A 23946-nucleotide genomic window follows, 5' to 3' on the forward strand; every position below is an offset into this window, starting at 1 on the left:
AAAAAGCCTACAGCACCTGGTATTCCCAGGCGGTCTCCCATCCAGGTACTAACTAGGCCCGACACTGCTTAACTTCCGAGATCGGGCGCATTCAGTGTGGTGTGGCCGTAGGCTCTGGGTCTAGTGTGTTTTGTACTTTTAAGCATCTAGTCGGCTAGACCTTGCAGTTTTGAAAGGAAATTGAGAAATGGCTCACTTCCTGAACTTGGGGCACAAAAAAGCCTACAGCACCTGGTATTCCCAGGCCGTCTCCCATCCAAGTACTAAGTAGGCCCGACACTGCTTAGCTTCCGAGATCAGACGAGATCGGGCACATTCAGTGTGGTGTGGCTGTAGGCTCTGGGCCTAGTGAGTTTTGTACTTTTAAGCATCTAGTCGGCTAGAACTTGCAGTTTTGAAAGGCAATTGAGAAATGGCTCACTTCCTGAACTTGGAGCAGAAAAAAGCCTACAGCACCTGGTATTCCCAGGCGGTCTCCCATCCAGGCACTAACTAGGCCCGACACTACTTAGCTTCCGAGATCAGACGAGATCGGGCGCATTCAGTGTGGTGTGGCCGTAGGCTCTGGGCCTAGTGAGTTTTGTACTTTTAAGCATCTAGTCGGCTAGACCTTGCAGTTTTGAAAGGCAATTGAGAAATGGCTCACTTCCTGAACTTGGAGCACAAAAAAGCCTACAGCACCTGGTATTCCGAGGCGGTCTCCCATCCAGGTACTAACTAGGCCTGACACTGCTTAACTTCCGAGATCAGACAAGATCGGGTGCATTCAGTGTGGTGTGGCCGTAGGCTCTAGGAATGCTAAGAATATTACTCTTATGCATTTGCATTTAGTAAGCTAAGCCATGCAGCCACTTGCAACATGATACCACGCTCATCGCTTGATCAGGCTCGATCAGGCGAGATATATAAGACTGGTGGGCCCATTCAGGACTCCTATGTCTGGTAGGATAACTTTAATTCATCCATCCTGTGTCTGTTGCAGGGAAGTGGAGAGAACAATCAACACAATAATGGTTTTCTTTCATGCCTCTTGAAGGACTCAATATTCTCTGTACTGCATTACATGTGAAAGTCGATTTATTACCCATGAACACACTACCTGTATGCTAATTCTATGTAAAAAGGTAGCTCCAGCCCTCATGATGTTGTCCAACATTTCCGCTATAAAACGGGATACAATTATTTTGGAAACATACCAAATTTGAAAAGTTGCGCAATTACTAATCATGGAGCACAAAATAGCCTGCAGCACCTGGTATTGCTAGGCGGTCTCCCATCCAGGTACTAACTAGGCCTGACAATGCTTAGCTTCCGAGATCAGACGAGATTGGGCGCATTCAGTGTGGTGTGGCCGTAGGCTCTGGGCCTAGTGAGTTTTGTACTTTTAAGCATCTAGTCGGCTAGACCTTGCAGTTTTGAAAGGCAATTGAGAAATGGCTCACTTCCTGAACTTGGAGCACAAAAAAGCCTACAGCACCTGGTATTCCCAGGCGGTCTCCCATCCAGGTACTAACTAGGCCTGACACTGCTTAACTTCCGAGATCGGGCGCATTCAGTGTGGTGTGGCCGTAGGCTCTGGGCCTAGTGAGTTTTGTACTTTTAAGCATCTAGTCGGCTAGACCTTGCAGTTTTGAAAGGCAATTGAAAAATGGCTCACTTCCTGAACTTGGAGCACAAAAAAGCCTACAGCACCTGGTATTCCCAGGCCGTCTCCCATCCAGGTATTAACTAGGCCCGACACTGCTTAGCTTCCGAGATCAGACGAGATCCGGCGCATTCAGTGTGGTGTGGCCGTAGGCTCTGGGCCTAGTGAGTTTTGTACTTTTAAGCATCTAGTCAGCTAGACCTTGCAGTTTTGAAAGGCAATTGAGAAATGGCTCACTTCCTGAACTTGGAGTACAAAAAAGCCTACAGCACCTGGTATTCCCAGGCGGTCTCCCATCCAGGTACTAACTAGGCCCGACAATGCTTAGCTTCCGAGATCAGACAAGATCGGGCACATTCAGTGTGGTGTGGCCGTAGGCTATCAGGCCTAGTGAGTTTTGTACTTTTAAGCATCTAGTCGGCTAGAACTTGCAGTTTTGAAAGGCAATTGAGAAATGGCTCACTTCCTGAACTTGGAGCACAAAAAAGCCAACAGCACCTGGTATTCCCAGGCGGTCTCCCATCCAGGCACTAACTAGGCCCGACACTGCTTAGCTTCCGAGATCAGGCGCATTCAGTGCGGTGTGGCCGTAGGCTCTGGGCCTAGTGAGTTTTGTACTTTTAAGCATCTAGTCAGCTAGACCTTGCAGTTTTGAAAGGCAATTGAGAAATGGCTCACTTCCTGAACTTGGAGCACAAAAAAGCCTACAGCACCTGGTATTCCCAGGCGGTCTCCCATCCATGTACTAACTAGGCCCGACACTGCTTAGCTTCTGAGATCAGACGAGATCGGGCGCATTCAGTGTGGTGTGGCCGTAGGCTCTGGGCCTACTGAGTTTTGTACTTTTAAGCATCTAGTCGGCTAGACTTTGCAGTTTTGAAAGGCAATTGAGAAATGGCTCACTTCCTGAACTTGGAGTACAAAAAAGCCTACAGCATCTGGTATTCCCAGGCGGTCTGCCATCCAGGTACTAACTAGGCCCGACGCTGCTTAGCTTCCGAGAGCAGGTGCATTCAGTGTGGTGTGGCCGTAGGCTCTGGGTCTAGAGAGTTTTGTACTTTTAAGCATCTAGTCGGCTAGACCTTGCAGTTTTGAAAGGAAATTGAGAAATGACTCACTTCCTGAACTTGGGGCACAAAAAAGCCTACAGCACCTGGTATTCCCAGGCCGTCTCCCATCCAGGTACTAACTAGGCCCGACACTGCTTAGCTTCCGAGATCAGACGAGATCGGGCGCATTCAGTGTGGTGTGGCTGTAGGCTCTGGGCCTAGTGAGTTTTGTACTTTTAAGCATCTAGTCGGCTAGAACTTGCAGTTTTGAAAGGCAATTGAGAAATGGCTCACTTCCTGAACTTGGAGCACAAAAAAGCCTACAGCACCTGGTATTCCCAGGCGGTCTCCCATCCAGGCACTAACTAGGCCCGACACTACTTAGCTTCCGAGATCAGACGAGATCGGGCGCATTCAGTGTGGTGTGGCCGCAGGCTCTGGGCCTAGTGAGTTTTGTACTTTTAAGCATCTAGTCGGCTAGACCTTGCAGTTTTGAAAGGCAATTGAGAAATGGCTCACTTCCTGAACTTGGAGCACAAAAGAGCCTACAGCACCTGGTATTCCGAGGCGGTCTCCCATCCAGGTACTAACTAGGCCTGACACTGCTTAACTTCCGAGATCAGACAAGATCGGGTGCATTCAGTGTGGTGTGGCCGTAGGCTCTAGGAATGCTAAGAATATTACTCTTATGCATTTGCATTTAGTAAGCTAAGCCATGCAGCCACTTGCAACATGATACCACGCTCATCGCTTGATCAGGCTCGATCAGGCGAGATATATAAGACTGGTGGGCCCATTCAGGACTCCTATGTCTGGTAGGATAACTTTAATTCATCCATCCTGTGTCTGTTGCAGGGAGGTGGAGAGAACAATCAACACAATAATGGTTTTCTTTCATGCCTCTTGAAGGACTCAATATTCTCTGTACTGCATTACATGTGAAAGTCGATTTATTACCCATGAACACACTACCTGTATGCTAATTCTATGTAAAAAGGTAGCTCCAGCCCTCATGATGTTGTCCAACATTTCCGCTATAAAACGGGATACAATTATTTTGGAAACATACCAAATTTGAAAAGTAATTGAGAAGTTGCGCAATTACTAATCATGGAGCACAAAATAGCCTACAGCACCTGGCATTGCTAGGCGGTCTCCCATCCAGGTACTAACTAGGCCTGACATTGCTTAGCTTCCGAGATCAGACGAGATTGGGCGCATTTAGTGTGGTGTGGCCGTAGGCTCTGGGCCTAGTGAGTTTTGTACTTTTAAGCATCTAGTCGGCTAGACCTTGCAGTTTTGAAAGGCAATTGAGAAATGGCTCACTTCCTGAACTTGGAGCACAAAAAAGCCTACAGCACCTGGTATTCCCAGGCGGTCTCCCATCCAGGTACTAACTAGGCCCGACACTGCTTAACTTCCGAGATCGGGCGCATTCAGTGTGGTGTGGCCGTAGGCTCTGGGCCTAGTGAGTTTTGTACTTTTAAGCATCTAGTCGGCTAGACCTTGCAGTTTTGAAAGGCAATTGAGAAATGGCTCACTTCCTGAACTTGGAGTACAAAAAAAGCCTACAGCACCTGGTATTCCCAGGCGATCTCCCATCCAGGTACTAACTAGGCCCGACACTGCTTAGCTTCTGAGATCAGACGAGATCGGGCGCATTCAGTGTGGTGTGGCCGTAGGCTCTGGGCCTAGTGAGTTTTGTACTTTTAAGCATCTAGTCGGCTAGACCTTGCAGTTTTGAAAGGCAATTGAGAAATGGCTCACTTCCTGAACTTGGAGCACAAAAAAGCCTACAGCACCTGGTATTCCCAGGCAGTCTCCCATCCAGGTACTAACTAGGCCTGACACTGCTTAACTTCCGAGATCAGACGAGATCGGGTGCATTCAGTGTGGTGTGGCCGTAGGCTCTAGGAATGCTAAGAATATTACTCTGATGCATTTGCATTTAGTAAGCTAAGCCATGCAGCCACTTGCAACATGATACCACGCTCATTGCTCGATCAGGCGAGATATATAAGACTGGTGGGCCCATTCAGGACTCCTATGTCTGGTAGGATAACTTTAATTCATCCATCCTGTGTCTGTTGCAGGGAGGTGGAGAGAACAATCAACACAATAATGGTTTTCTTTCATGCCTCTTGAAGGACTCAATATTCTCTGTACTGCATTACATGTGAAAGTCGATTTATTACCCATGAACACACTACCTGTATGCTAATTCTATGTAAAAAGGTAGCTCCAGCCCTCATGATGTTGTCCAACATTTCCGCTATAAAATGGGATACAATTATTTTGGAAACATACCAAATTTGAAAAGTAATTGAGAAGTTGCGCAATTACTAATCATGGAGCACAAAATAGCCTACAGCACCTGGTATTGCCAGGCGGTCTCCCATCCAGGTACTAACTAGGCCTGACATTGCTTAGCTTCCGAGATCAGACGCATTCAGTGTGGTGTGGCCGTAGGCTCTGGGCTTAGTGAGTTTTGTACTTTTAAGCATCTAGTCGGCTAGACCTTGCAGTTTTGAAAGGCAATTGAGAAATGGCTCACTTCCTGAACTTGGAGCACAAAAAAGCCTACAGCACCTGGTATTCCCAGGCGGTCTCCCATCCAGGTACTAACTAGGCCCGACACTGCTTAACTTCTGAGATCGGGCGCATTCAGTGTGGTGTGGCTGTAGGCTCTGGGTCTAGTGAGTTTTGTACTTTTAAGCATCTAGTCGGCTAGAACTTGCAGTTTTGAAAGGCAATTGAGAAATAGCTCACTTCCTGAACTTGGAGCACAAAAAAGCCTACAGCACCTGGTATTCCCAGGCGGTCTCCCATCCAGGTACTAACTAGGCCCAACACTGCTTAGCTTCTGAGATTAGACGAGATCGGGCGCATTCAGTGTGGTGTGGCCGTAGGCTCTGGGCCTAGTGAGTTTTGTACTTTTAAGAATCTAGTCGGCTAGACCTTGCAGTTTTGAAAGGCAATTGAGAAATGGCTCACTTCCTGTACTTGGAGTACAAAAAAGCCTACAGCACCTGGTATTCCCAGGAGGTCTCCCATTCAGGTACTAACTAGGCCCGACACTGCTTAGCTTCCGAGATCGGGCGCATTCAGTGTGGTGTGGCCGTAGGCTCTGGGCTTAGTGAGTTTTGTACTTTTAAGCATCTAGTCGGCTAGACCTTGCAGTTTTGAAAGGCAATTGAGAAATGGCTCACTTCCTGAACATGGAGCACAAAAAAGCCTACAGCACCTGGTATTCCCAGGCCTAGTTAGTACCAGGTGGTCTCCCATCCAGGTACTAACTAGGCCCAACACTGCTTAGCTTCCAAGATCAGACGAGATCGGGCGCATTCAGTGTGGTGTGGCCGTAGGCTCTGGGCCTAGTGAGTTTTGTACTTTTAAGCATCTAGTCAGCTAGACCTTGCAGTTTTGAAAGGCAATTGAGAAATGGCTCATTTCCTGAACTTGGAGCACAAAAAAGCCTACAGCACCTGGTATTCCTGGGCCGTCTCCCATCCAGGTACTAACTAGGCCCAACACTGCTTAGCTTCCGAGATCAGATGAGATCAGGCGCATTCAGTGTGGTGTGGCTTTAGGCTCTGGGCCTAGTGAGTTTTGTACTTTTAAGCATCTAGTCGGCTAGAACTTGCAGTTTTGAAAGGCAATTGAGAAATGGCTCACTTCCTGAACTTGGAGCACAAAAAAGCCGACAGCACCTGGTATTCCCAGGCGGTCTCCCATCCAGGCACTAACTAGGCCCGACACTGCTTAGCTTCCGAGATCAGGCGCATTCAGTGCGGTGTGGCCGTAGGCTCTGGGCCTAGTGAGTTTTGTACTTTTAAGCATCTAGTCAGCTAGACCTTGCAGTTTTGAAAGGCAATTGAGAAATGGCTCACTTCCTGAACTTGGAGCACAAAAAAGCCTACAGCACCTGGTATTCCCAGGCAGTCTCCCATCCAGGTACTAACTAGGCCCGACACTGCTTAGCTTCCGAGATCAGACGAGATCGGGCGCATTCAGTGTGGTGTGGCCGTAGGCTCTGGGCTTACTGAGTTTTGTACTTTTAAGCATCTAGTCGGCTAGACTTTGCAGTTTTGAAAGGCAATTGAGAAATGGCTCACTTCCTGAACTTGGAGTACAAAAAAAGCCTACAGCATCTGGTATTCCCAGGCGGTCTGCCATCCAGGTACTAACTAGGCCCGACACTGCTTAGCTTCTGAGATCAGACGAGATCGGGCGCATTCAGTGTGGTGTGGCCGTAGGCTCTGGGCCTAGTGAGTTTTGTACTTTTTAAGCATCTAGTCGGCTAGACCTTGCAGTTTTGAAAGGCAATTGAGAAATGGCTCACTTCCTGAACTTGGAGCACAAAAAAGCCTACAGCACCTGGTATTCCCAGGCGGTCTCCCATCCAGGTACTAACTAGGCCAGACACTGCTTAACTTCCGAGATCAGACGAGATCGGGTGCATTCAGTGTGGTGTGGCCGTAGGCTCTAGGAATGCTAAGAATATTACTCTTATGCATTTGCATTTAGTAAGATAAGCCATGCAGCCACTTGCAACATGATACCACGCTCATCGCTCGATCAGGCTCGATCAGGCGAGATATATAAGACTGGTGGGCCCATTCAGGACTCCTATGTCTGGTAGGATAACTTTAATTCATCCATCCTGTGTCTGTTGCAGGGAGGTGGAGAGAACAATCAACACAATAATGGTTTTCTTTCATGCCTCTTGAAGGACTCAATATTCTCTGTACTGCATTACATGTGAAAGTCGATTTATTACCCATGAACACACTACCTGTATGCTAATTCTATGTAAAAAGGTAGCTCCAGCCCTCATGATGTTGTCCAACATTTCCGCTATAAAACGGGATACAATTATTTTGGAAACATACCAAATTTGAAAAGTAATTGAGAAGTTGCGCAATTACTAATCATGGAGCACAAAATAGCCTACAGCACCTGGTATTGCCAGGAGGTCTCCCATCCAGGTACTAACTAGGCATGACATTGCTTAGCTTCCGAGATCAGACGAGATTGGGCGCATTCAGTGTGGTGTGGCCATAGGCTCTGTGCCTAGTTAGTTTTGTACTTTTAAGCATCTAGTCGGCTAGACCTTGCAGTTTTGAAAGGCAATTGAGAAATGGCTCACTTCCTGAACTTGGAGCACAAAAAAGCCTACAGCACCTGGTATTCCCAGGCGGTCTCCCATCCCGGTACTAACTAGGCCCGACACTGCTTAACTTCCGAGATCGGGCGCATTCAGTGTGGTGTGGCCGTAGGCTCTGGGTCTAGTGTGTTTTGTACTTTTAAGCATCTAGTCGGCTAGACCTTGCAGTTTTGAAAGGAAATTGAGAAATGGCTCACTTCCTGAACTTGGGGCACAAAAAAGCCTACAGCACCTGGTATTCCCAGGCCGTCTCCCATCCAAGTACTAAGTAGGCCCGACACTGCTTAGCTTCCGAGATCAGACGAGATCGGGCGCATTCAGTGTGGTGTGGCTGTAGGCTCTGGGCCTAGTGAGTTTTGTACTTTTAAGCATCTAGTCGGCTAGAACTTGCAGTTTTGAAAGGCAATTGAGAAATGGCTCACTTCCTGAACTTGGAGCACAAAAAAGCCTACAGCACCTGGTATTCCCAGGCGGTCTCCCATCCAGGCACTAACTAGCCCCGACACTACTTAGCTTCCGAGATCAGACGAGATCGGGCGCATTCAGTGTGGTGTGGCCGTAGGCTCTGGGCCTAGTGAGTTTTGTACTTTTAAGCATCTAGTCGGCTAGACCTTGCAGTTTTGAAAGGCAATTGAGAAATGGCTCACTTCCTGAACTTGGAGCACAAAAAAGCCTACAGCACCTGGTATTCCGAGGCGGTCTCCCATCCAGGTACTAACTAGGCCTGACACTGCTTAACTTCCGAGATCAGACAAGATCGGGTGCATTCAGTGTGGTGTGGCCGTAGGCTCTAGGAATGCTAAGAATATTACTCTTATGCATTTGCATTTAGTAAGCTAAGCCATGCAGCCACTTGCAACATGATACCACGCTCATCGCTTGATCAGGCTCGATCAGGCGAGATATATAAGACTGGTGGGCCCATTCAGGACTCCTATGTCTGGTAGGATAACTTTAATTCATCCATCCTGTGTCTGTTGCAGGGAAGTGGAGAGAACAATCAACACAATAATGGTTTTCTTTCATGCCTCTTGAAGGACTCAATATTCTCTGTACTGCATTACATGTGAAAGTCGATTTATTACCCATGAACACACTACCTGTATGCTAATTCTATGTAAAAAGGTAGCTCCAGCCCTCATGATGTTGTCCAACATTTCCGCTATAAAACGGGATACAATTATTTTGGAAACATACCAAATTTGAAAAGTTGCGCAATTACTAATCATGGAGCACAAAATAGCCTGCAGCACCTGGTATTGCTAGGTGGTCTCCCATCCAGGTACTAACTAGGCCTGACATTGCTTAGCTTCCGAGATCAGACGAGATTGGGCGCATTCAGTGTGGTGTGGCCGTAGGCTCTGGGCCTAGTGAGTTTTGTACTTTTAAGCATCTAGTCGGCTAGACCTTGCAGTTTTGAAAGGCAATTGAGAAATGGCTCACTTCCTGAACTTGGAGCACAAAAAAGCCTACAGCACCTGGTATTCCCAGGCGGTCTCCCATCCAGGTACTAACTAGGCCTGACACTGCTTAACTTCCGAGATCGGGCGCATTCAGTGTGGTGTGGCCGTAGGCTCTGGGCCTAGTGAGTTTTGTACTTTTAAGCATCTAGTCGGCTAGACCTTGCAGTTTTGAAAGGCAATTGAAAAATGGCTCACTTCCTGAACTTGGAGCACAAAAAAGCCTACAGCACCTGGTATTCCCAGGCCGTCTCCCATCCAGGTATTAACTAGGCCCGACACTGCTTAGCTTCCGAGATCAGACGAGATCGGGCGCATTCAGTGTGGTGTGGCCGTAGGCTCTGGGCCTAGTGAGTTTTGTACTTTTAAGCATCTAGTCAGCTAGACCTTGCAGTTTTGAAAGGCAATTGAGAAATGGCTCACTTCCTGAACTTGGAGTACAAAAAAGCCTACAGCACCTGGTATTCCCAGGCGGTCTCCCATCCAGGTACTAACTAGGCCCGACAATGCTTAGCTTCCGAGATCAGACAAGATCGGGCGCATTCAGTGTGGTGTGGCCGTAGGCTATCAGGCCTAGTGAGTTTTGTACTTTTAAGCATCTAGTCGGCTAGACCTTGCAGTTTTGAAAGGCAATTGAGAAATGGCTCATTTCCTGAACTTGGAGCACAAAAAAGCCTACAGCACCTGGTATTCCCGGGCCGTCTCCCATCCAGGTACTAACTAGGCCCAACACTGCTTAGCTTCCGAGATCAGACGAGATCAGGCGCATTCAGTGTGGTGTGGCTGTAGGCTCTGGGCCTAGTGAGTTTTGTACTTTTAAGCATCTAGTCGGCTAGAACTTGCAGTTTTGAAAGGCAATTGCGAAATGGCTCACTTCCTGAACTTGGAGCACAAAAAAGCCGACAGCACCTGGTATTCCCAGGCGGTCTCCCATCCAGGCACTAACTAGGCCCGACACTGCTTAGCTTCCGAGATCAGGCGCATTCAGTGCCGTGTGGCCGTAGGCTCTGGGCCTAGTGAGTTTTGTACTTTTAAGCATCTAGTCAGCTAGACCTTGCAGTTTTGAAAGGCAATTGAGAAATGGCTCACTTCCTGAACTTGGAGCACAAAAAAGCCTACAGCACCTGGTATTCCCAGGCGGTCTCCCATCCAGGTACTAACTAGGCCCGACACTGCTTAGCTTCCGAGATCAGACGAGATCGGGCGCATTCAGTGTGGTGTGGCCGTAGGCTCTGGGCCTACTGAGTTTTGTACTTTTAAGCATCTAGTCGGCTAGACTTTGCAGTTTTGAAAGGCAATTGAGAAATGGCTCACTTCGTGAACTTGGAGTACAAAAAAGCCTACAGCATCTGGTATTCCCAGGCGGTCTGCCATCCAGGTACTAACTAGGCCCGACACTGCTTAGCTTCTGAGATCAGACGAGATCGGGCGCATTCAGTGTGGTGTGGCCGTAGGCTCTGGGCCTAGTGAGTTTTGTACTTTTAAGCATCTAGTCGGCTAGACCTTGCAGTTTTGAAAGGCAATTGAGAAATGGCTCACTTCCTGAACTTGGAGCACAAAAAAGCCTACAGCATCTGGTATTCCCAGGCGGTCTCCCATCCAGGTACTAACTAGGCCAGACACTGCTTAACTTCCGAGATCAGACGAGATCGGGTGCATTCAGTGTGGTGTGGCCGTAGGCTCTAGGAATGCTAAGAATATTACTCTTATGCATTTGCATTTAGTAAGATAAGCCATGCAGCCACTTGCAACATGATACCACGCTCATCGCTCGATCAGGCTCGATCAGGCGAGATATATAAGACTGGTGGGCCCATTCAGGACTCCAATGTTTTTTAGGATAACTTTAATTCATCCATCCTGTGTCTGTTGCAGGGAGGTGGAGAGAACAATCAACACAATAATGGTTTTCTTTCATGCCTCTTGAAGGACTCAATATTCTCTGTACTGCATTACATGTGAAAGTCGATTTATTACCATGAACACACTACCTGTATGCTAATTCTATGTAAAAAGGTAGCTCCAGCCCTCATGATGTTGTCCAACATTTCCGCTATAAAACGGGATACAATTATTTTGGAAACATACCAAATTTGAAAAGTAATTGAGAAGTTGCGCAATTACTAATCATGGAGCACAAAATAGCCTACAGCACCTGGTATTGCCAGGAGGTCTCCCATCCAGGTACTAACTAGGCCTGACGTTGCTTAGCTTCCGAGATCAGACGAGATTGGGCGCATTCAGTGTGGTGTGGCCGTAGGCTCTGGGCCTAGTTAGTTTTGTACTTTTAAGCATCTAGTCGGCTAGACCTTGCAGTTTTGAAAGGCAATTGAGAAATGGCTCACTTCCTGAACTTGGAGCACAAAAAAGCCTACAGCACCTGGTATTCCCAGGCGGTCTCCCATCCAGGTACTAACTAGGCCCGACACTGCTTAACTTCCGAGATCGGGCGCATTCAGTGTGGTGTGGCCGTAGGCTCTGGGTCTAGTGAGTTTTGTACTTTTAAGCATCTAGTCGGCTAGACCTTGCAGTTTTGAATGGAAATTGAGAAATGGCTCACTTCCTGAACTTGGGGCACAAAAAAGCCTACAGCACCTGTTATTCCCAGGCCGTCTCCCATCCAAGTACTAAGTAGGCCCGACACTGCTTAGCTTCCGAGATCAGACGAGATCGGGCGCATTCAGTGTGGTGTGGCTGTAGGCTCTGGGCCTAGTGAGTTTTGTACTTTTAAGCATCTAGTCGGCTAGAACTTGCAGTTTTGAAAGGCAATTGAGAAATGGCTCACTTCCTGAACTTGGAGCACAAAAAAGCCTACAGCACCTGGTATTCCCAGGCGGTCTCCCATCCAGGCACTAACTAGGCCCAACACTACTTAGCTTCCGAGATCAGACGAGATCGGGCGCATTCAGTGTGGTGTGGCCGTAGGCTCTGGGCCTAGTGAGTTTTGTACTTTTAAGCATCTAGTCGGCTAGACCTTGCAGTTTTGAAAGGCAATTGAGAAATGGCTCACTTCCTGAACTTGGAGCACAAAAATGCCTACAGCACCTGGTATTCCGAGGCGGTCTCCCATCCAGGTACTAACTAGGCCTGACACTGCTTAACTTCCGAGATCAGACAAGATCGGGTGCATTCAGTGTGGTGTGGCCGTAGGCTCTAGGAATGCTAAGAATATTACTCTTATGCATTTGCATTTAGTAAGCTAAGCCATGCAGCCACTTGCAACATGATACCACGCTCATCGCTTGATCAGGCTCGATCAGGCGAGATATATAAGACTGGTGGGCCCATTCAGGACTCCTATGTCTGGTAGGATAACTTTAATTCATCCATCCTGTGTCTGTTGCAGGGAAGTGGAGAGAACAATCAACACAATAATGGTTTTCTTTCATGCCTCTTGAAGGACTCAATATTCTCTGTACTGCATTACATGTGAAAGTCGATTTATTACCCATGAACACACTACCTGTATGCTAATTCTATGTAAAAAGGTAGCTCCAGCCCTCATGATGTTGTCCAACATTTCCGCTATAAAACGGGATACAATTATTTTGGAAACATACCAAATTTGAAAAGTTGCGCAATTACTAATCATGGAGCACAAAATAGCCTGCAGCACCTGGTATTGCTAGGCGGTCTCCCATCCAGGTACTAACTAGGCCTGACATTGCTTAGCTTCCGAGATCAGACGAGATTGGGCGCATTCAGTGTGGTGTGGCCGTAGGCTCTGGGCCTAGTGAGTTTTGTACTTTTAAGCATCTAGTCGGCTAGACCTTGCAGTTTTGAAAGGCAATTGAGAAATGGCTCACTTCCTGAACTTGGAGCACAAAAAAGCCTACAGCACCTGGTATTCCCAGGCGGTCTCACATCCAGGTACTAACTAGGCCTGACACTGCTTAACTTCCGAGATCGGGCGCATTCAGTGTGGTGTGGCCGTAGGCTCTGGGCCTAGTGAGTTTTGTACTTTTAAGCATCTAGTCGGCTAGACCTTGCAGTTTTGAAAGGCAAACGAAAAATGGCTCACTTCCTGAACTTGGAGCACAAAAAAGCCTACAGCACCTGGTATTCCCAGGCCGTCTCCCATCCAGGTATTAACTAGGCCCGACACTGCTTAGCTTCCGAGATCAGACGAGATCGGGCGCATTCAGTGTGGTGTGGCCGTAGGCTCTGGGCCTAGTGAGTTTTGTACTTTTAAGCATCTAGTCAGCTAGACCTTGCAGTTTTGAAAGGCAATTGAGAAATGGCTCACTTCCTGAACTTGGAGTACAAAAAAGCCTACAGCACCTGGTATTCCCAGGCGGTCTCCCATCCAGGTACTAACTAGGCCCGACAATGCTTAGCTTCCGAGATCAGACAAGATCGGGCGCATTCAGTGTGGTGTGGCCGTAGGCTATCGGCCTAGTGAGTTTTGTACTTTTAAGCATCTAGTCGGCTAGACCTTGCAGTTTTGAAAGGCAATTGAGAAATGGCTCACTTCCTGAACTTGGAGTACAAAAAAGCCTACAGCACCTGGTATTCCCAGGCGGTCTCCCATCCAGGTACTAACTAGGCCTGACACTGCTTAGCTTCTGAGATCAGACGAGATCGGGCGCATTCAGTGTGGTGTGGCCGTAGGCTCTTTGCCTAGTGAGTTTTGTACTTTTAAGCATCTAGTCGGCTAGACCTTGCAGTTTTGAAAGGCAATTGAGAAATGGCTCACTTCCTGAACTTGGAGCACAAAAAAGCCTACAGCACCTGGTATTCCCAGGCAGTCTCCCATCCAGGTACTAACTAGGCCTGACACTGCTTAACTTCCAAGATCAGACCAGATCAGGTCAGATCAGGTGCATTCAGTGTGGTGTGGCCGTAGGCTCTAGGAATGCTAAGAATATTACTCTTATGCATTTGCATTTAGTAAGCTAAGCCATGCAGCCACTTGCAACATGATACCACGCTCATCGCTCGATCAGGCGAGATATATAAGACTGGTGGGCCCATTCAGGACTCCTATGTCTGGTAGGATAACTTTAATTCATCCATCCTGTGTCTGTTGCAGGGAGATGGAGAGAACAATCAACACAATAATGGTTTTCTTTCATGCCTCTTGAAGGACTCAATATTCTCTGTACTGCATTACATGTGAAAGTCGATTTATTACCCATGAACACACTACCTGTATGCTAATTCTATGTAAAAAGGTAGCTCCAGCCCTCATGATGTTGTCCAACATTTCCGCTATAAAACGGGATACAATTATTTTGGAAACATACCAAATTTGAAAAGTAATTGAGAAGTTGCGCAATTACTAATCATGGAGCACAAAATAGCCTACAGCACCTGGTATTCCCAGGCGGTCTCCCATCCAGGTACTAACTAGGCCCGACACTGCTTAGTTTCCAAGATCAGGTGCATTCAGTGTGGTGTGGCCGTAGGCTCTGGGCCTAGTGAGTTTTGTACTTTTAAGCATCTAGTCGGCTAGACCTTGCAGTTTTGAAAGGAAATTGAGAAATGGCTCACTTCCTGAACTTGGAGTACAAAAAAGCCTACAGCACCTGGTATTCCCAGGGGGTCTCCCATCCAGGTACTAACTAGGGCCGACACTGCTTAGCTTCCGAGATCGGGCGCATTTAGTGTGGTGTGGCCGTAGGCTCTGGGCCTACTGAGTTTTGTACTTTTAAGCATCTAGTCGGCTAGACCTTGCAGTTTTGAAAGGCAATTGAGAAATGGCTCACTTCCTGAACTTGGAGCACAAAAAAGCCTACAGCACCTGGTATTCCCAGGCGGTCTCCCATCCAGGTACTAACTAGGCCCGACACTGCTTAGCTTCCGAGATCAGAGGAGATCGGGCGCATTCAGTGTGGTGAGGCCGTAGGCTCTGGGCCTAGTGAGTTTTGTACTTTTAAGCATCTAGTCGGCTAGACCTTGCAGTTTTGAAAGGCAATTGAGAAATGGCTCACTTCCTGAACTTGGAGCACAAAAAGGCCTACAGCACCTGGTATTCCGAGGCGGTCTCCCATCCAGGTACTAACTAGGCCTGATACTGCTTAACTTCCGAGATCAGACGAGATCGGGTGCGTTCAGTGTGGTGTGGCCGTAGGCTCTAGGAATGCTAAGAATATTACTCTTATGCATTTGCATTTAGTAAGCTAAGCCATGCAGCCACTTGCAACATGATACCACGCTCATCGCTCGATCAGGCGAGATATATAAGACTGGTGGGCCCATTCAGGACTCCTATGTCTGGTAGGATAACTTTAATTCATCCATCCTGTGTCTGTTGCAGGGAGGTGGAGAGAACAATCAACACAATAATGGTTTTCTTTCATGCCTCTTGAAGGACTCAATATTCTCTGTACTGCATTACATGTGAAAGTCGATTTATTACCCATGAACACACTACCTGTATGCTAATTCTATGTAAAAAGGTAGCTCCAGCCCTCATGATGTTGTCCAACATTTCTGCTATAAAATGGGATACAATTATTTTGGAAACATACCAAATTTGAAAAGTAATTGAGAAGTTGCGCAATTACTAATCATGGAGCACAAAATAGCCTACCTCACCTGGTATTGCCAGGCGGTCTCCCATCCAGGTACTAACTAGGCCTGACATTGCGTAGCTTCCGAGATCAGACGCATTCAGTGTGGTGTGGCCGTAGGCTCTGGGCTTAGTGAGTTTTGTACTTTTAAGCATCTAGTCGGCTAGACCTTGCAGTTTTGAAAGGCAATTGAGAAATGGCTCACTTCCTGAACTTGGAGCACAAAAAAGCCTACAGCACCTGGTATTACCAGGCGGTCTCCCATCCAGGTACTAACTAGGCCCGACACTGCTTAACTTCCGAGATCAGGCGCATTCAGTGTGGTGTGGCCGTAGGCTCTGGGCCTAGTGAGTTTTGTACTTTTAAGCATCTAGTCGGCTAGACCTTGCAGTTTTGAAAGGCAATTGAGAAATGGCTCACTTCCTGAACTTGGAGCACAAAAAAGCCTACAGCACCTGGTATTCCCAGGCGGTCTCCCATCCAGGTACTAACTAGGCCCGACACTGCTTAGCTTCTGAGATCAGACGAGATCGGGTGCATTCAGTGTGGTGTGGCCGTAGGCTCTGGGCCTAGTGAGTTTTGTACTTTTAAGCACCTAGTCGGCTAGACCTTGCAGTTTTGAAAGGCAATTGAGAAATGGCTCACTTCCTGAACTTGGAGTACAAAAAAGCCTACAGCACCTGGTATTACCAGGCGGTCTCCCATCCAGGTACTAACTAGGCCCGACACTGCTTAGCTTCCGAGATCAGAGGAGATCGGGCGCATTCAGTGTGGTGTGGCCGTAGGCTCTGGGCCTACTGAGTTTTGTACTTTTAAGCATCTAGTCGGCTAGACCTTGCAGTTTTGAAAGGCAATTGAGAAATGGCTCACTTCCTGAACTTGGAGCACAAAAAAGCCTACAGCACCTGGTATTACCAGGCGGTCTCCCATCCAGGTACTAACTAGGGCCGACACTGCTTAGCTTCCGAGATCAGAGGAGATCGGGCGCATTCAGTGTGGTGTGGCCGTAGGCTATGGGCCTAGTGAGTTTTGTACTTTTAAGCATCTAGTCGGCTAGACCTTGCAGTTTTGAAAGGCAATTGAGAAATGGCTCACTTCCTGAACTTGGAGCACAAAAAGGCCTACAGCACCTGGTATTCCGAGGCGGTCTCCCATCCAGGCACTAACTAGGCCCGACACTACTTAGCTTCCGAGATCAGACGAGATCGGGCGCATTCAGTGTGGTGTGGCCGTAGGCTCTGGGCCTAGTGAGTTTTGTACTTTTTAGCATCTAGTCGGCTAGACCTTGCAGTTTTGAAAGGCAATTGAGAAATGGCTCACTTCCTGAACTTGGAGCACAAAAAAGCCTACAGCACCTGGTATTCCGAGGCGGTCTCCCATCCAGGTACTAACTAGGCCTGACACTGGTTAACTTCCGAGATCAGACAAGATCGGGTGCATTCAGTGTGGTGTGGCCGTAGGCTCTAGGATTGCTAAGAATATTACTCTTATGCATTTGCATTTAGTAAGCTAAGCCATGCAGCCACTTGCAACATGATACCACGCTCATTGCTCGATCAGGCGAGATATATAAGACTGGTGGTCCCATTCAGGACTCCTATGTCTGGTAGGATAACTTTAATTCATCCATCCTGTGTCTGTTGCAGGGAGGTGGAGAGAACAATCAACACAATAATGGTTTTCTTTCATGCCTTTTGAAGGACTCAATATTCTCTGTACTGCATTACATGTGAAAGTCGATTTATTACCCATGAACACACTACCTGTATGCTAATTCTATGTAAAAAGGTAGCTCCAGCCCTCATGATGTTGTCCAACATTTCCGCTATAAAACGGGATACAATTATTTTGGAAACATACCAAATTTGAAAAGTAATTGAGAAGTTGCGCAATTACTAATCATGGAGCACAAAATAGCCTGCAGCACCTGGTATTGCTAGGCGGTCTCCCATCCAGGTACTAACTAGGCCTGACATTGCTTAGCTTCCGAGATCAGACGAGATTGGGCGCATTCAGTGTGGTGTGGCCGTAGGCTCTGGGCCTAGTGAGTTTTGTACTTTTAAGCATCTAGTCGGCTAGACCTTGCAGTTTTGAAAGGCAATTGAGAAATGGCTCACTTCCTGAACTTGGAGCACAAAAAAGCCTACAGCACCTGGTATTCCCAGGCGGTCTCCCATCCAGGTACTAACTAGGCCTGACACTGCTCAACTTCCGAGATCGGGCGCATTCAGTGTGGTGTGGCCGTAGGCTCTGAGCCTAGTGAGTTGTGTACTTTTAAGCATCTAGTCGGCTAGACCTTGCAGTTTTGAAAGGCAATTGAAAAATGGCTCACTTCCTGAACTTGGAGTACAAAAAAGCCTACAGCACCTGGTATTCCCAGGCGGTCTCCCATCCAGGTACTAACTAGGCCCGACACTGCTTAGCTTCTGAGATCAGACGAGATCGGGCGCATTCAGTGTCGTGTGGCCGTAGGCTCTGGGCCTAGTGAGTTTTGTACTTTTAAGCATCTAGTCGGCTAGACCTTGCAGTTTTGAAAGGCAATTGAGAAATGGCTCACTTCCTGAACTTGGAGCACAAAAAAGCCTACAGCACCTGGTATTCCCAGGCAGTCTCCCATCCAGGTACTAACTAGGCCTGACACTGCTTAACTTCCGAGATCAGACGAGATCGGGTGCATTCAGTGTGGTGTGGCCGTAGGCTCTAGGAATGCTAAGAATATTACTCTGATGCATTTGCATTTAGTAAGCTAAGCCATGCAGCCACTTGCAACATGATACCACGCTCATTGCTCGATCAGGCGAGATATATAAGACTGGTGGGCCCATTCAGGACTCCTATGTCTGGTAGGATAACTTTAATTCATCCATCCTGTGTCTGTTGCAGGGAGGTGGAGAGAACAATCAACACAATAATGGTTTTCTTTCATGCCTCTTGAAGGACTCAATATTCTCTGTACTGCATTACATGTGAAAGTCGATTTATTACCCATGAACACACTACCTGTATGCTAATTCTATGTAAAAAGGTAGCGCCAGCCCTCATGATGTTGTCCAACATTTCCGCTATAAAACGGGATACAATTATTTTGGAAACATACCAAATTTGAAAAGTAATTGAGAAGTTGCGCAATTACTAATCATGGAGCACAAAATAGCCTACAGCACCTGGTATTGCCAGGCGGTCTCCCATCCAGGTACTAACTAGGCCTGACATTGCTTAGCTTTCAAGATCAGACGAGATTGGGCGCATTCAGTGTGGTGTGGCTGTAGGCTCTGGGCCTACTGAATTTTGTACTTTTAAGCATCTAGTCGGCTAGACCTTGCAGTTTTGAAAGGCAATTGAGAAATGGCTCACTTCCTGAAATTGGAGCACAAAAAAGCCTACAGCACCTGGTATTCCCAGGCGGTCTCCCATCCAGGTACTAACTAGGCCTGACACTGCTTAACTTCCGAGATCAGACGAGATCAGGTGCATTCAGTGTGGTGTGGCCGTAGGCTCTAGGAATGCTAAGAATATTACTCTTATGCATTTGCATTTAGTAAGCTAAGCCATGCAGCCACTTGCAACATGATACCACGCTCATCGCTCGATCAGGCTCGATCAGGCGAGATATATAAGACTGGTGGGCCCATTCAGGACTCCTATGTCTGGTAGGATAACTTTAATTCATCCATCCTGTGTCTGTTGCAGGGAGGTGGAGAGAACAATCAACACAATAATGGTTTTCTTTCATGCCTCTTGAAGGACTCAATATTCTCTGTACTGCATTACATGTGAAAGTCGATTTATTACCCATGAACACACTACCTGTATGCTAATTCTATGTAAAAAGGTAGCTCCAGCCCTCATGATGTTGTCCAACATTTCCGCTATAAAATGGGATACAATTATTTTGGAAACATACCAAATTTGAAAAGTAATTGAGAAGTTGCGCAATTACTAATCATGGAGCACAAAATAGCCTACAGCACCTGGTATTGCCAGGCGGTCTCCCATCCAGGTACTAACTAGGCCTGACATTGCGTAGCTTCCGAGATCAGACGCATTCAGTGTGGTGTGGCCGTAGTGAGTTTTGTACTTTTAAGCATCTAGTCGGCTAGACCTTGCAGTTTTGAAAGGCAATTGAGAAATGGCTCACTTCCTGAACTTGGAGCACAAAAAAGCCTACAGCACCTGGTATTACCAGGCGGTCTCCCATCCAGGTACTAACTAGGCCCGACACTGCTTAACTTCCGAGATCGGGCGCATTCAGTGTGGTGTGGCCGTAGGCTCTGGGCCTAGTGAGTTTTGTACTTTTAAGCATCTAGTCGGCTAGACCTTGCAGTTTTGAAAGGCAATTGAGAAATGGCTCACTTCCTGAACTTGGAGCACAAAAAAGCCTACAGCACCTGGTATTCCCAGGCGGTCTCCCATCCAGGTACTAACTAGGCCCGACACTGCTTAGCTTCCGAGATCAGACGAGATCGGGCGCATTCAGTGTGGTGTGGCCGTAGGCTCTGGGCCTAGTGAGTTTTGTACTTTTAAGCATCTAGTCAGCTAGACCTTGCAGTTTTGAAAGGCAATTGAGAAATGGCTCACTTCCTGAACTTGGAGTACAAAAAAGCCTACAGCACCTGGTATTCCCAGGCGGTCTCCCATCCAGGTACTAACTAGGCCCAACACTGCTTAGCTTCCGAGATCAGACGCATTCAGTGTGGTGTGGCCGTAGGCTCTGGTTCTAGTGAGTTTTGTACTTTTAAGCATCTAGTCGGCTAGACCTTGCAGTTTTGAAAAGCAATTGAGAAATGGCTCACTTCCTGAACTTGGAGCACAAAAAAGCATACAGCACCTGGTACTCCCAGGCGGTCTCCCATCCAGGTACTAACTAGGACCGACACTGCTTAGCTTCCAAGATCAGACGAGATCGGGCGCATTCAGTGTGGTGTGGCCGTAGGCTCTGGGCCTAGTGAGTTTTGTACTTTTAAGCATCTAGTCGGCTAGACCTTGCAGTTTTGAAAGGCAATTGAGAAATGGCTCACTTCCTGAACTTGGAGCACAAAAAAGCCTACAGCACCCGGTATTCCCAGGCGGTCTCCCATCCAGGTACTAACTAGGCCTGACACTGCTTGGCTTCTGAGATCAGACGAGATCGGGCGCATTCAGTGTGGTGTGGCCGTAGGTTCTAGAAATGCTAAGTATATTACTCTTATGCATTTGCATTTAGTGAGCTAAGCCATGCAGCCACTTGCAACATGATACCACGCTCATCGCTCGATCAGCGCTCGATCAGGCGAGATATATAAGACTGGTGGGCCCATTCAGCACTCCTATGTCTGGTAGGATAACTTTAATCCATCCATCCTGTTTCTGTTGCAGGGAGGTGGAGAGAACAATCAACACAATAATGCCTTTCTTTCATGCCTCTTGAAGGACTCAATATTCTCTGTACTGCATTACATGTGAAAGTCGATTTATTACCCATGAACACACTACCTGTATGCTAATTCTATGTAAATAGGTAGCTCCAGCCCTCATGATGTTGTCCAACATTTCCGCTATAAAACGGGATACAATTATTTTGGAAACATACCAAATATGAAAAGTAATTGAGAAGTTGCGCAATTACTAATCATGGAGCACAAAATAACCTACAGCACCTGGTATTCCCAGGCGGTCTCCCATCAAGGTACTAACTAGGCCCGACACTGCTTAGCTTCCGAGATCAGACGAGATCGGGTGCATTCAGTGTGGTGTGGCCGTAGGCTCTGGGCCTAGTGAGTTTTGTACTTTTAAGCATCTAGTCGGCTAGACCTTGCAGTTTTGAAAGGCAATTGAGAAATGGCTCACTTCCTGAACTTGGAGTACAAAAAAGCCTACAGCACCTGGTATTCCCAGGGGGTCTCCCATCCAGGTACTAACTAGGGCCGACACTGCTTAGCTTCCGAGATCGGGCGCATTTAGTGTGGTGTGGCCGTAGGCTCTGGGCCTACTGAGTTTTGTACTTTTAAGCATCTAGTCGGCTAGACCTTGCAGTTTTGAAAGGCAATTGAGAAATGGCTCACTTCCTGAACTTGGAGCACAAAAAAGCCTACAGCACCTGGTATTCCCAGGCGGTCTCCCATCCAGGTACTAACTAGGCCCGACACTGCTTAGCTTCCGAGATCAGAGGAGATCGGGCGCATTCAGTGTGGTGTGGCCGTAGGCTCTGGGCCTAGTGAGTTTTGTACTTTTAAGCATCTAGTCGGCTAGACCTTGCAGTTTTGAAAGGCAATTGAGAAATGGCTCACTTCCTGAACTTGGAGCACAAAAAGGCCTACAGCACCTGGTATTCCGAGGCGGTCTGCCATCCAGGTACTAACTAGGCCTGACACTGCTTAACTTCCGAGATCAGACGAGATCGGGTGCATTCAGTGTGGTGTGGCCGTAGGCTCTAGGAATGCTAAGAATATTACTCTTATGCATTTGCATTTAGTAAGCTAAGCCATGCAGCCACTTGCAACATGATACCACGCTCATCGCTCGATCAGGCTCGATCAGGCGAGATATATAAGACTGGTGGGCCCATTCAGGACTCCTATGTCTGGTAGGATAACTTTAATTCATCCATCCTGTGTCTGTTGCAGGGAGGTGGAGAGAACAATCAACACAATAATGGTTTTCTTTCATGCCTCTTGAAGGACTCAATATTCTCTGTACTGCATTACATGTGAAAGTCGATTTATTACCCATGAACACACTACCTGTATGCTAATTCTATGTAAAAAGGTAGCTCCAGCCCTCATGATGTTGTCCAACATTTCCGCTATAAAATGGGATACAATTATTTTGGAAACATACCAAATTTGAAAAGTAATTGAGAAGTTGCGCAATTACTAATCATGGAGCACAAAATAGCCTACAGCACCTGGTATTGCCAGGCGGTCTCCCATCCAGGTACTAACTAGGCCTGACATTGCGTAGCTTCCGAGATCAGACGCATTCAGTGTGGTGTGGCCGTAGGCTCTGGGCTTAGTGAGTTTTGTACTTTTAAGCATCTAGTCGGCTAGACCTTGCAGTTTTGAAAGGCAATTGAGAAATGGCTCACTTCCTGAACTTGGAGCACAAAAAAGCCTACAGCACCTGGTATTACCAGGCGGTCTCCCATCCAGGTACTAACTAGGCCCGACACTGCTTAACTTCCGAGATCAGGCGCATTCAGTGTGGTGTGGCCGTAGGCTCTGGGCCTAGTGAGTTTTGTACTTTTAAGCATCTAGTCGGCTAGACCTTGCAGTTTTGAAAGGCAATTGAGAAATGGCTCACTTCCTGAACTTGGAGCACAAAAAAGCCTACAGCACCTGGTATTCCCAGGCGGTCTCCCATCCAGGTACTAACTAGGCCCGACACTGCTTAGCTTCCGAGATCAGACGAGATCGGGCGCATGCAGTGTGGTGTGGCCGTAGGCTCTGGGCCTAGTGAGTTTTGTACTTTTAAGCATCTAGTCAGCTAGACCTTGCAGTTTTGAAAGGCAATTGAGAAATGGCTCACTTCCTGAACTTGGAGCACAAAAAAGCCTACAGCACATGGTATTCCCAGGCGTTCTCCCATCCAGGTACTAACTAGGCCCGACACTGCTTAGTTTCCGAGATCGGGTGCATTCAGTGTGGTGTGGCCGTAGGCTCTGGGCCTAGTGAGTTTTGTACTTTTAAGCATCTAGTCGGCTAGACCTTGCAGTTTTGAAAGGCAATTGAGAAATGGCTCACTTCCTGAACTTGGGGCACAAAAAAAGCCTACAGCACCTGGTATTCCCAGGCCGTCTCCCATACAGGTACTAACTAGGCCCGACACTGCTTAGCTTCCGAGATCAAACGAGATCGGGCGCATTCAGTGTGGTGTGGCTGTAGGCTCTGGGCCTAATGAGTTTTGTACTTTTAAGCATCTAGTCGGCTAGAACTTGCAGTTTTGAAAGGCAATTGAGAAATGGCTCACTTCCTGAACTTGGAGCACAAAAAAGCCTACAGCACCTGGTATTCCCAGGCGGTCTCCCATCCAGGTACTAACTAGGCCCGACACTGCTTAGCTTCCGAGATCAGACGAGATCAGGAGCATTCAGTGTGGTGTGGCCGTAGGCTCTGGGCCTAGTGAGTTTTGTACT

General features: G+C 47.5%; 44 non-coding genes and 38 pseudogenes across 44 annotated transcripts; all 82 read right to left on the bottom strand.

The window, feature by feature from the left end:
• Window positions 1-4: 4 nt before the first annotated feature.
• Window positions 5-113, bottom strand: LOC138455694 (5S ribosomal RNA; annotated as a pseudogene).
• A 106-nt stretch (window positions 114-219) lies between these two features.
• On the bottom strand, window positions 220-338 carry LOC138455126 (5S ribosomal RNA). Its single transcript, XR_011261768.1, has one exon. It is a non-coding gene; the product is annotated as a 5S ribosomal RNA (ribosomal RNA).
• A 106-nt stretch (window positions 339-444) lies between these two features.
• On the bottom strand, window positions 445-563 carry LOC138453916 (5S ribosomal RNA). Its single transcript, XR_011260616.1, has one exon. It is a non-coding gene; the product is annotated as a 5S ribosomal RNA (ribosomal RNA).
• A 106-nt stretch (window positions 564-669) lies between these two features.
• On the bottom strand, window positions 670-788 carry LOC138454602 (5S ribosomal RNA). The gene has a single exon (XR_011261271.1). It is a non-coding gene; the product is annotated as a 5S ribosomal RNA (ribosomal RNA).
• A 452-nt stretch (window positions 789-1240) lies between these two features.
• On the bottom strand, window positions 1241-1359 carry LOC138458346 (5S ribosomal RNA; annotated as a pseudogene).
• A 106-nt stretch (window positions 1360-1465) lies between these two features.
• Window positions 1466-1574, bottom strand: LOC138456195 (5S ribosomal RNA; annotated as a pseudogene).
• Window positions 1575-1680: 106 nt separating this feature from the next.
• On the bottom strand, window positions 1681-1799 carry LOC138455682 (5S ribosomal RNA; annotated as a pseudogene).
• A 106-nt stretch (window positions 1800-1905) lies between these two features.
• On the bottom strand, window positions 1906-2024 carry LOC138454904 (5S ribosomal RNA). The gene has a single exon (XR_011261561.1). It is a non-coding gene; the product is annotated as a 5S ribosomal RNA (ribosomal RNA).
• A 107-nt stretch (window positions 2025-2131) lies between these two features.
• LOC138458342 (5S ribosomal RNA) lies at window positions 2132-2240 on the bottom strand (annotated as a pseudogene).
• A 106-nt stretch (window positions 2241-2346) lies between these two features.
• LOC138454035 (5S ribosomal RNA) lies at window positions 2347-2465 on the bottom strand. Its single transcript, XR_011260730.1, has one exon. It is a non-coding gene; the product is annotated as a 5S ribosomal RNA (ribosomal RNA).
• Window positions 2466-2571: 106 nt separating this feature from the next.
• On the bottom strand, window positions 2572-2680 carry LOC138459767 (5S ribosomal RNA; annotated as a pseudogene).
• A 106-nt stretch (window positions 2681-2786) lies between these two features.
• LOC138464942 (5S ribosomal RNA) lies at window positions 2787-2905 on the bottom strand. Its single transcript, XR_011267517.1, has one exon. It is a non-coding gene; the product is annotated as a 5S ribosomal RNA (ribosomal RNA).
• A 106-nt stretch (window positions 2906-3011) lies between these two features.
• On the bottom strand, window positions 3012-3130 carry LOC138454633 (5S ribosomal RNA). The gene has a single exon (XR_011261301.1). It is a non-coding gene; the product is annotated as a 5S ribosomal RNA (ribosomal RNA).
• A 106-nt stretch (window positions 3131-3236) lies between these two features.
• LOC138454603 (5S ribosomal RNA) lies at window positions 3237-3355 on the bottom strand. Its single transcript, XR_011261272.1, has one exon. It is a non-coding gene; the product is annotated as a 5S ribosomal RNA (ribosomal RNA).
• Window positions 3356-3818: 463 nt separating this feature from the next.
• Window positions 3819-3937, bottom strand: LOC138458846 (5S ribosomal RNA; annotated as a pseudogene).
• Window positions 3938-4043: 106 nt separating this feature from the next.
• Window positions 4044-4152, bottom strand: LOC138455695 (5S ribosomal RNA; annotated as a pseudogene).
• Window positions 4153-4259: 107 nt separating this feature from the next.
• LOC138453986 (5S ribosomal RNA) lies at window positions 4260-4378 on the bottom strand. The gene has a single exon (XR_011260683.1). It is a non-coding gene; the product is annotated as a 5S ribosomal RNA (ribosomal RNA).
• Window positions 4379-4484: 106 nt separating this feature from the next.
• LOC138463460 (5S ribosomal RNA) lies at window positions 4485-4603 on the bottom strand. Its single transcript, XR_011266047.1, has one exon. It is a non-coding gene; the product is annotated as a 5S ribosomal RNA (ribosomal RNA).
• Window positions 4604-5271: 668 nt separating this feature from the next.
• Window positions 5272-5380, bottom strand: LOC138456232 (5S ribosomal RNA; annotated as a pseudogene).
• Window positions 5381-5486: 106 nt separating this feature from the next.
• Window positions 5487-5605, bottom strand: LOC138454406 (5S ribosomal RNA). Its single transcript, XR_011261084.1, has one exon. It is a non-coding gene; the product is annotated as a 5S ribosomal RNA (ribosomal RNA).
• A 106-nt stretch (window positions 5606-5711) lies between these two features.
• On the bottom strand, window positions 5712-5820 carry LOC138455949 (5S ribosomal RNA; annotated as a pseudogene).
• A 106-nt stretch (window positions 5821-5926) lies between these two features.
• LOC138456573 (5S ribosomal RNA) lies at window positions 5927-6061 on the bottom strand (annotated as a pseudogene).
• Window positions 6062-6167: 106 nt separating this feature from the next.
• Window positions 6168-6286, bottom strand: LOC138455808 (5S ribosomal RNA; annotated as a pseudogene).
• Window positions 6287-6392: 106 nt separating this feature from the next.
• LOC138458577 (5S ribosomal RNA) lies at window positions 6393-6501 on the bottom strand (annotated as a pseudogene).
• A 106-nt stretch (window positions 6502-6607) lies between these two features.
• LOC138462511 (5S ribosomal RNA) lies at window positions 6608-6726 on the bottom strand. Its single transcript, XR_011265107.1, has one exon. It is a non-coding gene; the product is annotated as a 5S ribosomal RNA (ribosomal RNA).
• A 107-nt stretch (window positions 6727-6833) lies between these two features.
• On the bottom strand, window positions 6834-6952 carry LOC138455447 (5S ribosomal RNA; annotated as a pseudogene).
• Window positions 6953-7059: 107 nt separating this feature from the next.
• LOC138462459 (5S ribosomal RNA) lies at window positions 7060-7178 on the bottom strand. The gene has a single exon (XR_011265055.1). It is a non-coding gene; the product is annotated as a 5S ribosomal RNA (ribosomal RNA).
• A 463-nt stretch (window positions 7179-7641) lies between these two features.
• LOC138458332 (5S ribosomal RNA) lies at window positions 7642-7760 on the bottom strand (annotated as a pseudogene).
• Window positions 7761-7866: 106 nt separating this feature from the next.
• On the bottom strand, window positions 7867-7975 carry LOC138455660 (5S ribosomal RNA; annotated as a pseudogene).
• A 106-nt stretch (window positions 7976-8081) lies between these two features.
• Window positions 8082-8200, bottom strand: LOC138454719 (5S ribosomal RNA). The gene has a single exon (XR_011261384.1). It is a non-coding gene; the product is annotated as a 5S ribosomal RNA (ribosomal RNA).
• A 106-nt stretch (window positions 8201-8306) lies between these two features.
• Window positions 8307-8425, bottom strand: LOC138455522 (5S ribosomal RNA; annotated as a pseudogene).
• Window positions 8426-8531: 106 nt separating this feature from the next.
• Window positions 8532-8650, bottom strand: LOC138454604 (5S ribosomal RNA). Its single transcript, XR_011261273.1, has one exon. It is a non-coding gene; the product is annotated as a 5S ribosomal RNA (ribosomal RNA).
• A 452-nt stretch (window positions 8651-9102) lies between these two features.
• LOC138458224 (5S ribosomal RNA) lies at window positions 9103-9221 on the bottom strand (annotated as a pseudogene).
• Window positions 9222-9327: 106 nt separating this feature from the next.
• Window positions 9328-9436, bottom strand: LOC138456196 (5S ribosomal RNA; annotated as a pseudogene).
• Window positions 9437-9542: 106 nt separating this feature from the next.
• Window positions 9543-9661, bottom strand: LOC138454839 (5S ribosomal RNA). Its single transcript, XR_011261496.1, has one exon. It is a non-coding gene; the product is annotated as a 5S ribosomal RNA (ribosomal RNA).
• Window positions 9662-9767: 106 nt separating this feature from the next.
• Window positions 9768-9886, bottom strand: LOC138454103 (5S ribosomal RNA). The gene has a single exon (XR_011260796.1). It is a non-coding gene; the product is annotated as a 5S ribosomal RNA (ribosomal RNA).
• Window positions 9887-9993: 107 nt separating this feature from the next.
• Window positions 9994-10112, bottom strand: LOC138454636 (5S ribosomal RNA). The gene has a single exon (XR_011261304.1). It is a non-coding gene; the product is annotated as a 5S ribosomal RNA (ribosomal RNA).
• A 106-nt stretch (window positions 10113-10218) lies between these two features.
• Window positions 10219-10327, bottom strand: LOC138459579 (5S ribosomal RNA; annotated as a pseudogene).
• Window positions 10328-10433: 106 nt separating this feature from the next.
• On the bottom strand, window positions 10434-10552 carry LOC138462148 (5S ribosomal RNA). The gene has a single exon (XR_011264752.1). It is a non-coding gene; the product is annotated as a 5S ribosomal RNA (ribosomal RNA).
• Window positions 10553-10658: 106 nt separating this feature from the next.
• LOC138455448 (5S ribosomal RNA) lies at window positions 10659-10777 on the bottom strand (annotated as a pseudogene).
• Window positions 10778-10883: 106 nt separating this feature from the next.
• On the bottom strand, window positions 10884-11002 carry LOC138454082 (5S ribosomal RNA). The gene has a single exon (XR_011260775.1). It is a non-coding gene; the product is annotated as a 5S ribosomal RNA (ribosomal RNA).
• Window positions 11003-11464: 462 nt separating this feature from the next.
• On the bottom strand, window positions 11465-11583 carry LOC138457438 (5S ribosomal RNA; annotated as a pseudogene).
• A 106-nt stretch (window positions 11584-11689) lies between these two features.
• LOC138455697 (5S ribosomal RNA) lies at window positions 11690-11798 on the bottom strand (annotated as a pseudogene).
• Window positions 11799-11904: 106 nt separating this feature from the next.
• Window positions 11905-12023, bottom strand: LOC138454356 (5S ribosomal RNA). Its single transcript, XR_011261036.1, has one exon. It is a non-coding gene; the product is annotated as a 5S ribosomal RNA (ribosomal RNA).
• A 106-nt stretch (window positions 12024-12129) lies between these two features.
• LOC138464968 (5S ribosomal RNA) lies at window positions 12130-12248 on the bottom strand. The gene has a single exon (XR_011267544.1). It is a non-coding gene; the product is annotated as a 5S ribosomal RNA (ribosomal RNA).
• A 106-nt stretch (window positions 12249-12354) lies between these two features.
• Window positions 12355-12473, bottom strand: LOC138454826 (5S ribosomal RNA). The gene has a single exon (XR_011261484.1). It is a non-coding gene; the product is annotated as a 5S ribosomal RNA (ribosomal RNA).
• A 452-nt stretch (window positions 12474-12925) lies between these two features.
• LOC138458281 (5S ribosomal RNA) lies at window positions 12926-13044 on the bottom strand (annotated as a pseudogene).
• Window positions 13045-13150: 106 nt separating this feature from the next.
• Window positions 13151-13259, bottom strand: LOC138458170 (5S ribosomal RNA; annotated as a pseudogene).
• Window positions 13260-13365: 106 nt separating this feature from the next.
• Window positions 13366-13484, bottom strand: LOC138454840 (5S ribosomal RNA). Its single transcript, XR_011261497.1, has one exon. It is a non-coding gene; the product is annotated as a 5S ribosomal RNA (ribosomal RNA).
• A 106-nt stretch (window positions 13485-13590) lies between these two features.
• LOC138454104 (5S ribosomal RNA) lies at window positions 13591-13709 on the bottom strand. The gene has a single exon (XR_011260797.1). It is a non-coding gene; the product is annotated as a 5S ribosomal RNA (ribosomal RNA).
• A 106-nt stretch (window positions 13710-13815) lies between these two features.
• On the bottom strand, window positions 13816-13934 carry LOC138454555 (5S ribosomal RNA). Its single transcript, XR_011261227.1, has one exon. It is a non-coding gene; the product is annotated as a 5S ribosomal RNA (ribosomal RNA).
• A 106-nt stretch (window positions 13935-14040) lies between these two features.
• On the bottom strand, window positions 14041-14169 carry LOC138457801 (5S ribosomal RNA; annotated as a pseudogene).
• A 453-nt stretch (window positions 14170-14622) lies between these two features.
• On the bottom strand, window positions 14623-14731 carry LOC138458002 (5S ribosomal RNA; annotated as a pseudogene).
• Window positions 14732-14837: 106 nt separating this feature from the next.
• LOC138457871 (5S ribosomal RNA) lies at window positions 14838-14946 on the bottom strand (annotated as a pseudogene).
• Window positions 14947-15052: 106 nt separating this feature from the next.
• On the bottom strand, window positions 15053-15171 carry LOC138463832 (5S ribosomal RNA). The gene has a single exon (XR_011266416.1). It is a non-coding gene; the product is annotated as a 5S ribosomal RNA (ribosomal RNA).
• A 106-nt stretch (window positions 15172-15277) lies between these two features.
• Window positions 15278-15396, bottom strand: LOC138454540 (5S ribosomal RNA). The gene has a single exon (XR_011261212.1). It is a non-coding gene; the product is annotated as a 5S ribosomal RNA (ribosomal RNA).
• A 668-nt stretch (window positions 15397-16064) lies between these two features.
• LOC138457554 (5S ribosomal RNA) lies at window positions 16065-16173 on the bottom strand (annotated as a pseudogene).
• Window positions 16174-16279: 106 nt separating this feature from the next.
• On the bottom strand, window positions 16280-16398 carry LOC138462425 (5S ribosomal RNA). The gene has a single exon (XR_011265022.1). It is a non-coding gene; the product is annotated as a 5S ribosomal RNA (ribosomal RNA).
• Window positions 16399-16504: 106 nt separating this feature from the next.
• On the bottom strand, window positions 16505-16623 carry LOC138454087 (5S ribosomal RNA). The gene has a single exon (XR_011260780.1). It is a non-coding gene; the product is annotated as a 5S ribosomal RNA (ribosomal RNA).
• Window positions 16624-16729: 106 nt separating this feature from the next.
• On the bottom strand, window positions 16730-16848 carry LOC138455333 (5S ribosomal RNA). Its single transcript, XR_011261969.1, has one exon. It is a non-coding gene; the product is annotated as a 5S ribosomal RNA (ribosomal RNA).
• A 106-nt stretch (window positions 16849-16954) lies between these two features.
• LOC138454890 (5S ribosomal RNA) lies at window positions 16955-17073 on the bottom strand. The gene has a single exon (XR_011261548.1). It is a non-coding gene; the product is annotated as a 5S ribosomal RNA (ribosomal RNA).
• A 106-nt stretch (window positions 17074-17179) lies between these two features.
• On the bottom strand, window positions 17180-17298 carry LOC138455317 (5S ribosomal RNA). The gene has a single exon (XR_011261954.1). It is a non-coding gene; the product is annotated as a 5S ribosomal RNA (ribosomal RNA).
• Window positions 17299-17751: 453 nt separating this feature from the next.
• LOC138458282 (5S ribosomal RNA) lies at window positions 17752-17870 on the bottom strand (annotated as a pseudogene).
• A 106-nt stretch (window positions 17871-17976) lies between these two features.
• On the bottom strand, window positions 17977-18085 carry LOC138457886 (5S ribosomal RNA; annotated as a pseudogene).
• A 106-nt stretch (window positions 18086-18191) lies between these two features.
• On the bottom strand, window positions 18192-18310 carry LOC138454735 (5S ribosomal RNA). Its single transcript, XR_011261399.1, has one exon. It is a non-coding gene; the product is annotated as a 5S ribosomal RNA (ribosomal RNA).
• A 106-nt stretch (window positions 18311-18416) lies between these two features.
• LOC138463462 (5S ribosomal RNA) lies at window positions 18417-18535 on the bottom strand. The gene has a single exon (XR_011266049.1). It is a non-coding gene; the product is annotated as a 5S ribosomal RNA (ribosomal RNA).
• A 453-nt stretch (window positions 18536-18988) lies between these two features.
• LOC138456328 (5S ribosomal RNA) lies at window positions 18989-19107 on the bottom strand (annotated as a pseudogene).
• Window positions 19108-19213: 106 nt separating this feature from the next.
• Window positions 19214-19332, bottom strand: LOC138463108 (5S ribosomal RNA). Its single transcript, XR_011265694.1, has one exon. It is a non-coding gene; the product is annotated as a 5S ribosomal RNA (ribosomal RNA).
• Window positions 19333-19997: 665 nt separating this feature from the next.
• LOC138456377 (5S ribosomal RNA) lies at window positions 19998-20106 on the bottom strand (annotated as a pseudogene).
• A 106-nt stretch (window positions 20107-20212) lies between these two features.
• Window positions 20213-20331, bottom strand: LOC138462161 (5S ribosomal RNA). Its single transcript, XR_011264765.1, has one exon. It is a non-coding gene; the product is annotated as a 5S ribosomal RNA (ribosomal RNA).
• A 106-nt stretch (window positions 20332-20437) lies between these two features.
• Window positions 20438-20546, bottom strand: LOC138456399 (5S ribosomal RNA; annotated as a pseudogene).
• Window positions 20547-20652: 106 nt separating this feature from the next.
• LOC138455242 (5S ribosomal RNA) lies at window positions 20653-20771 on the bottom strand. The gene has a single exon (XR_011261883.1). It is a non-coding gene; the product is annotated as a 5S ribosomal RNA (ribosomal RNA).
• Window positions 20772-20877: 106 nt separating this feature from the next.
• LOC138455733 (5S ribosomal RNA) lies at window positions 20878-20996 on the bottom strand (annotated as a pseudogene).
• A 464-nt stretch (window positions 20997-21460) lies between these two features.
• Window positions 21461-21579, bottom strand: LOC138460925 (5S ribosomal RNA). Its single transcript, XR_011263578.1, has one exon. It is a non-coding gene; the product is annotated as a 5S ribosomal RNA (ribosomal RNA).
• A 106-nt stretch (window positions 21580-21685) lies between these two features.
• On the bottom strand, window positions 21686-21794 carry LOC138457873 (5S ribosomal RNA; annotated as a pseudogene).
• Window positions 21795-21900: 106 nt separating this feature from the next.
• On the bottom strand, window positions 21901-22019 carry LOC138461792 (5S ribosomal RNA). Its single transcript, XR_011264398.1, has one exon. It is a non-coding gene; the product is annotated as a 5S ribosomal RNA (ribosomal RNA).
• A 106-nt stretch (window positions 22020-22125) lies between these two features.
• LOC138454374 (5S ribosomal RNA) lies at window positions 22126-22244 on the bottom strand. Its single transcript, XR_011261054.1, has one exon. It is a non-coding gene; the product is annotated as a 5S ribosomal RNA (ribosomal RNA).
• A 678-nt stretch (window positions 22245-22922) lies between these two features.
• Window positions 22923-23031, bottom strand: LOC138457557 (5S ribosomal RNA; annotated as a pseudogene).
• Window positions 23032-23137: 106 nt separating this feature from the next.
• LOC138461077 (5S ribosomal RNA) lies at window positions 23138-23256 on the bottom strand. The gene has a single exon (XR_011263717.1). It is a non-coding gene; the product is annotated as a 5S ribosomal RNA (ribosomal RNA).
• Window positions 23257-23362: 106 nt separating this feature from the next.
• LOC138459256 (5S ribosomal RNA) lies at window positions 23363-23471 on the bottom strand (annotated as a pseudogene).
• Window positions 23472-23578: 107 nt separating this feature from the next.
• Window positions 23579-23697, bottom strand: LOC138454894 (5S ribosomal RNA). The gene has a single exon (XR_011261552.1). It is a non-coding gene; the product is annotated as a 5S ribosomal RNA (ribosomal RNA).
• A 106-nt stretch (window positions 23698-23803) lies between these two features.
• On the bottom strand, window positions 23804-23922 carry LOC138461905 (5S ribosomal RNA). Its single transcript, XR_011264511.1, has one exon. It is a non-coding gene; the product is annotated as a 5S ribosomal RNA (ribosomal RNA).
• Window positions 23923-23946: the final 24 nt, after the last annotated feature.

This window comes from Ambystoma mexicanum, chromosome 4p (genome assembly GCF_040938575.1).
Source record: "Ambystoma mexicanum isolate Mex_15411 chromosome 4p, UKY_AmexF1_1, whole genome shotgun sequence".
NCBI lineage: Eukaryota > Metazoa > Chordata > Amphibia > Caudata > Ambystomatidae > Ambystoma > Ambystoma mexicanum.